Raw genomic sequence first — 6,341 nt, forward strand, 5'->3', positions numbered from 1 at the left:
ACCAGTCACTTGTGAAAGTCCTGGCCTATATTGTTTTCTACTACAAAAATCCACCACAGTGTAAACAAATGTGCTGTTTCCCTATGAACCCATTTTACCAAAAATGATCTGCAGTCAAACAACAGGAGCAGAAAAGGTGGGAATTCACCTCTCTCCTACCATATTCACCTCAGTGAGGTGTCAGCTTCAAAATTTAAAGGGGACCATTTAAAAACCAACCATCCAATTGCACAAGCAATTTATTTTTCTCTCATTTCTTTTTAAGAGAAAGATTAAAAGGATACAAGTGAAGTTAGTGCCATGTTCATCACATCAAAACAATTGCTATTACTATACAAAAACTGTAACCACCAAAACACTAGATTGGTCTCCATAGTGACCACATCATTTTTATGTGGCATATTCTTGCCCCACTGAAGTCAATGGGAGTTTTCCCATTGACTTCAGTGAGGGCAGGGTTACTCCATTGTTTTCATCTTTCTCCCACTCCTTCCCCATCCTCACTGTGTTGTCTTAGGCCTGATCTGCACAGGAGAACTGCTGTGTCCATGTGGAACTGTAATGAAGTCAATGATATCACAGGGCTTCTTCATAATAGTAAGCTCTACGCTCAGCAGTAAGTGTTTGCAGACAGGGACCTTAAATTGTAAACTCTTGGCGCACAGACAAAGTCATTATTTGTTCTGTGAAATGTCATGCACAGCTAGAGAGCTACATGAATAAATACATAAATAATAACAAGAACAATAATGTTGCACAATTAAATCCACAAAATGTAATGCAAAAGTTTGAGTCCTAACAGCAACATTAATTCAGCGATCTAGCATATGTGCGATATGTTCCATTCTTGTTTTTTGGCTAATGTATTTATGTTACGTCAACCTCAATGTCAGAAAACACGTATGATGGGCAATGGAGCTAGCTAATGTTGCTTTTAGAACCAAAAACCTTTGCATTTCCTGACTTTTTGTCTGTTTAAATTTAACATTGCATAACATACTGTTTTTTTGCATGTTCTTATGTGTATGTGGGTATTTTGGGTGGTTAAACTTGAACAGATGTCACTTCTGTATGTATGATAATAAATGAAAAAACCAAAACACCACACAATGATCTGACTGAAATTGATAATACACATCTTGGTGTGTTCTGAATGGACACTAGAGTTGGGGAGGGCTCCCAGTTATTACAGAAAATTCTTTCTCAGGTGTCTCACACACACTCTCAGGGTGTAATTGATTGCCATATTTGGAGTCAGCAAGGAATATTCCCCCAGATCACATTGGCAGAGAGCCTGTGGCGTTTTCACCTTCCTCTGCAGTGTGGGGGCACGGGCCACATGCTGGTTTAAACTAGAGTAAACGTGGATTCTCTGCAACATCACATCTTTACATCAAGATTTGAGAACTTCAGTAACTCAACCAAAGGTTATGGGCCTAGTACAGAAATGGGTGGTGAGTTTTGTGACCTGTGATGTGCAGGAGGCCAGACCCTTCTGGCCTCAAAATCTATGAGAATGTTTATATTGTATATGCAGAGAAATATAGGTTGAGCTTTTCAAAGCAGTCTATGAGATTTAATCATTAAACTTAATGGAAGATGTGTGGCTAAATCCTCTGAACTGCTTTGAACATTTCAGTGTATTCTGTATATGTTCAAAAAGTGTCTTCACTCTGCTGCAGTTAAGGATGTGCCAGGTTTCCCATTAGAAACCTATTTTTAGGGCTTTATAATTCGCTTATAAAAATTCACGCTAGCTTGACAAAGTGTCGTCTCAGGAGTGAGGTTTTTTTAATCAAATTTCACTGGGCATTTATAGATTCCATGTGTGCAAAAAGACAATACAAGCTGATGCTTCAGGGGCCTTTTTTATGCTCAGATAACTCAAACACAGCTTTGGTTTGGCAAGCAGCCAATGACAGGCCCATGAAATCCCTCTGAGTTCAATGAGACAGGCAAATAAAGAGGAGGAGCAATAGGGCCCGAAACAGGAGGGCAAGCAGGATGGGCAGGAAATGGGTTTCAAGGAGGCTTCATCCCACCTCTGCTATTGTGCCACAACAGGAGTTGTCACCATCTTGATACTTGCACTTTGGGACTAGAAGCATTCTAGAACTGACAATGATGGTGAAAAGCCTGTAGGGGTAAGTGGCCTCTCCCCCTCTGCACCAGTCAGCTGCAACTGGTAGAAGAGGAGTTAAACCAGCTGCTGTGTAAGAGTGTCTGGAGGTGCAATGTTTCTGGAGCTATTGCTGGTGTTTTGGACCTTTGCATTCCCCCTACTGTAAGCTGTGGTTTAAAGCCACAAGTTAGCCTGTGAACTTGAGAGAGTGGCTTATGTACCTGTTCTCCTTAAGGATTACGACCTACCCATTCATTATTAATAGTCAGAGTGTGACGTGTATACAGCAGGAGAGTGTCTTTGAAGCTGTTCTAGCCTATCTGGTTAAAAAAAGCCTTTCAAGGACAATTTGTGAACACGGGCTTAATAAACAGGCTCACTGCTGCTTTATTGGGCCCATAATACATGTATCTGAAAAATGGTTTATTTAGAGCAAGAGGCAAAACATTAAAGGAATCAAAACTGCAGTTCAGTTCACCCAGCAGTCTGGAGGTTTGCCCAAATGTCTTTGCTACAGAAATTGGTGGGAAGTCTGAGGTTGGAAACACCATTTGCCATAGCTTTTGCAATGTCAGGTAGAAAGAAACCTTGAAAATAGGTGTGATTTAAATCAAAGACTGAAAAAGTACACAACTCAGGTTCATCAGGTGTTGCCAAGTACTATTTATCTTTTTACCCAGGATATAGTACTTTTGAATCATATGGTTTAACCAAGCTCCTTGATGCACAAACAACATGATTATCTGGATATCTCCAGCATCTCATTGTTTGTCTTCTTAGGGAGTTAAAGAGCAGTGAGACACACCACAAATGACTTTAAAAACCCTCTCATAACAAGTGAGTCTGCCTTTCTTCAGCCACGAATCAGTTGCCATGGAAATGATTTTATGACAACTTAGAATGGGGAACAGCCCTCAGGAGCAGATGAACCCTTAAGAAAGAAAGATCCTATTTTCATACAAATGTTCCTAGTAATACAGAATCAGAGGGAAGAAGCAGAGACAGAATTGTTGTTAAAGTGATGGTTTGCCAAAGTTCTCCATTGCGGGTCAGCTAAGGGCCCAGTCCACTCCTGTACTGCCCAATTGCCTCCTGTAGTGCATTTTCTTCAATGGGGCACAGGATCAGGCTGTCTCATGGCTTTAGTCATTTTAAAACAACCCAAATGCCAAAGAAATACAGATAAATAAAATTCTGCTTATCCACTGTATTTTCTACAAATGGAAATCTTGCAGCCCATGGTATTTGATTAATCAAAAAAAGCTCCGTTAGCTCAGCTGAGCCAAACTAAAAAAGAATAAGTTAACTATAATTGCCGTTAGAGTCTGATTTTTTTCATTCAAGCAGAATCAAAATAGAATCTCACAGAACCTAAACTGTGAAATCTGTAGAGATCTGTCACTGTAAAAGTCTTTAAGCCTGGAATTTTCTCTCAGATGTTTTAGGCCCTGCTTTGCCCTAACCTATACACTGGCAGACCCCTGCATGAAGCTGCATTAATGTTCCGCAGACAGCTCACTGCAAGATCAGGGCTTGTATCTTTCTCACTAAATCACTCCTGATTCTGACCCATGTAATCAAAAAAAATTCACTGTCCACCATCAAAATGCAGGAGATAAAATTTGAGAACTTTCATAAAACACACTTGGGCTTCTTGTGTGTGTGTAAGCCAATGGCTTCCCCCTTTTAATAAAATGGGCATTACTTTATTGTAATGGATTTATAGCCATGTACCTACAAGTAAGAGCAGATCTCCCCCATTGGAACCAATGTAGAGAGCTTCTTAAAAACAAATGCTGTGATATGGCCCTTGGTACATCAGACCACACGGACAGCAGCAATCAAGATAATAGTTATGGAAGTTAGAAGCCAAAAATTACTAATGGCTTGTGAACCTCAAAAGATTTGACAGTTCAGTTTGGATAAGAGAAAATAAAATGCATTTAATGCTCCCCAAGTTTAGCCTTTTCTCTGTTGCTATGTGCCTGTGCACCAATAACGGGTCGGCACAAGGCCCCAAAGCATTCCCAGGCTCTGAGTAGGAAAGCATAGCTACCTACCATATGAACCGCAAAATCTAGCAGATGAAGCCACATTTATCATTAAATCACCAGATATCAAAATAATCTGGTTTTTAGAAGTTTATTGGATTTACTTATATTCTTTTATACTTGTTTATAGATTTATGTTGAAAAAGAAAAGAAAAACACATACCAATATAAGAATATTATTGTGGCAGTAGCCCTTAAGATTTATGGAGGTAAATTAGTATGACATTTTATTTACATCCAACAAAGAAACAGATAAACTCTCCCTGTGATGGATTTTCCTCATTAGTTTGGAAAATGCCTCAAGTAGAGCTTCTGACATTGTTTCTTTCAAATGGTTAGACAAACAGTTTATCAAAAGGGTATAAAATAGGCAGGAGATGAAGCAGATTAATGACCAGTAATGGGAAGATCACTGAATTTATGATATAAGTAGCAGAATCATTGGAGCTTAAGAAACAGTTTATTAGATAATCTTCATGTGCATGCACACAAAACCTGAAGGATTTTAAAACCCAGAACGGATTTACAGTTTGTGTAACAAAAAAACAGTTCCTTAAAAAAGAGATTATAGTCAATTTAATTACAGGTGGTGCTAAACTGGAATATGCTTGTATTCACCTTCTGAGGGAGCACCCATAAAATACTGCACCTAATGCACCAACCTAACATGCTCTAATATCATTTGACCACAAGGATCAAGGTTTTCAAAAGTGATTCTGGTGCCTCAATTTTTGGGTGCCCAACTTGAGACACCTTAACAGAGCCTGGTTTTCAGAGGGCGGGTGCTTAGCACATTGGGAAAAATCAGCCCCCTTTAAGGTATCTAAAATTGGGCACCCAGAATCTCTAATTACATTTCAAAATCTTGGCCAAGGCGTTTTGGGAACAGTGTTATAGTGGGAACCAGTTGCAGGCTTCTCCTTTTGGATCACCTCTACATGTGCATATCAGCTGTCATCTAGAGAACATTTCCTCCAAACCAAGCTCTGCTGGGGAAGGTATGTGCATGCCAATGGGTTCCCCTCACCCCCTTGGGTAATTTTATTTTTTTAAATTCTCTCTCTCTCTGTAACTCTCATTAAAATCTGTTAATTTATTTCTTACCAGTTCAGAACCTCTTAGACTGCAAGGTTTTGGGGGCAGGTACCTTGTCTTTCTGTTTGTACAGTGCCAAGCATAATGGGACCCTGATCTGGAAGATTCTGGGTCCTGTGGCAAAACAAAATAAAACAAAACAAACAATAAATAATAAAACTTCACTGGTCTTTTATTCTCTCGAAAATCCCTCAGCATTAAGAGGTTTATGAGTCTCATATGGCTCTTCCAGCAATTACCGCTGGAATGGTAATTATCTGTCAAATAAAGCAAACACAAGAAAGGAAATTGTGAATCAACTCCCTTCTTGCAGTCTTAGAAGGGTTTCTGCCTGCAGCACTTTGAGGTCATGCTCTCTTCCATGCAGCTGTTTGCTCAGCTCGTAACTGAAACCTGTTCTGCACTCAGAGAACCTATCACGCCAGAGACCTCAGCTGTCATGGCCTCACCCATCGAATAACATTCTTTATTAACATTTTCACCAGGAGATGATGTAAACAATAATTAGGCTCAAGCACAGCTTTTGCTCAGGATGCTCCATCCGTTCCAAGAGACACTTGCACACAGTGTCAAAAAGCTCTTGGAAGCAAGGTCCTTCTTCTATGTGTTTATAGAGTGCCTAGCACTATGGGGACCCGACCCTGCTGGGGGCCTGTAGGTGCTACCATATATAAATAATTATAATCATACCTCGAACTGAGGAGGGAAGAGGGCCTCTCCCCCGCCTCCCCAGATTTCCACCCTTCTCTCTAACGGGAAAAGAAAATCTGAACGATAGGTTCATGCTCACATTGTACAATGCCAAAGGAAAAACTCATGTTCTCAAGAGGTTTTGGTTTCAGTTCCCACTTTTACCCCAGCTATGAACTCATTGGAGCACACGTGCTAGGTCTTTGCTCATATTTTAAGCAGAGACAGCACACTGTACACAAAAGATGATAAAAGAAACTGAAAGATAATTTTCCAAGAGCAGACTGGCATTGGTGGAACAGACCTACCTATATTTAGAAAATAAAACGTTTGAGATCTCTTTCACACTGAACTTGCCTTGGCCCAGGTTTTTTTTTGGCCAA

General features: G+C 40.0%; 1 long non-coding RNA gene across 1 annotated transcript in view; it reads right to left on the reverse strand.

Moving 5' to 3' along the window:
* Nucleotides 1–5,330, reverse strand: part of LOC137162230 (uncharacterized) — a 106,120-nt gene extending 100,790 nt beyond the window's left edge. The window contains exon 1 of the long non-coding RNA XR_010922335.1: nucleotides 5,278–5,330. This is a non-coding gene — a long non-coding RNA (uncharacterized lncRNA). The remainder of the gene's footprint in view (nucleotides 1–5,277) is intronic.
* Nucleotides 5,331–6,341: the final 1,011 nt, after the last annotated feature.

This window comes from Emydura macquarii, unplaced genomic scaffold (assembly GCF_026122565.2).
Source record: "Emydura macquarii macquarii isolate MOO-44397 ecotype Brisbane River unplaced genomic scaffold, CSIRO-AGI_Emac_v2 contig_2422, whole genome shotgun sequence".
Taxonomy (NCBI): Eukaryota; Metazoa; Chordata; order Testudines; family Chelidae; genus Emydura; species Emydura macquarii.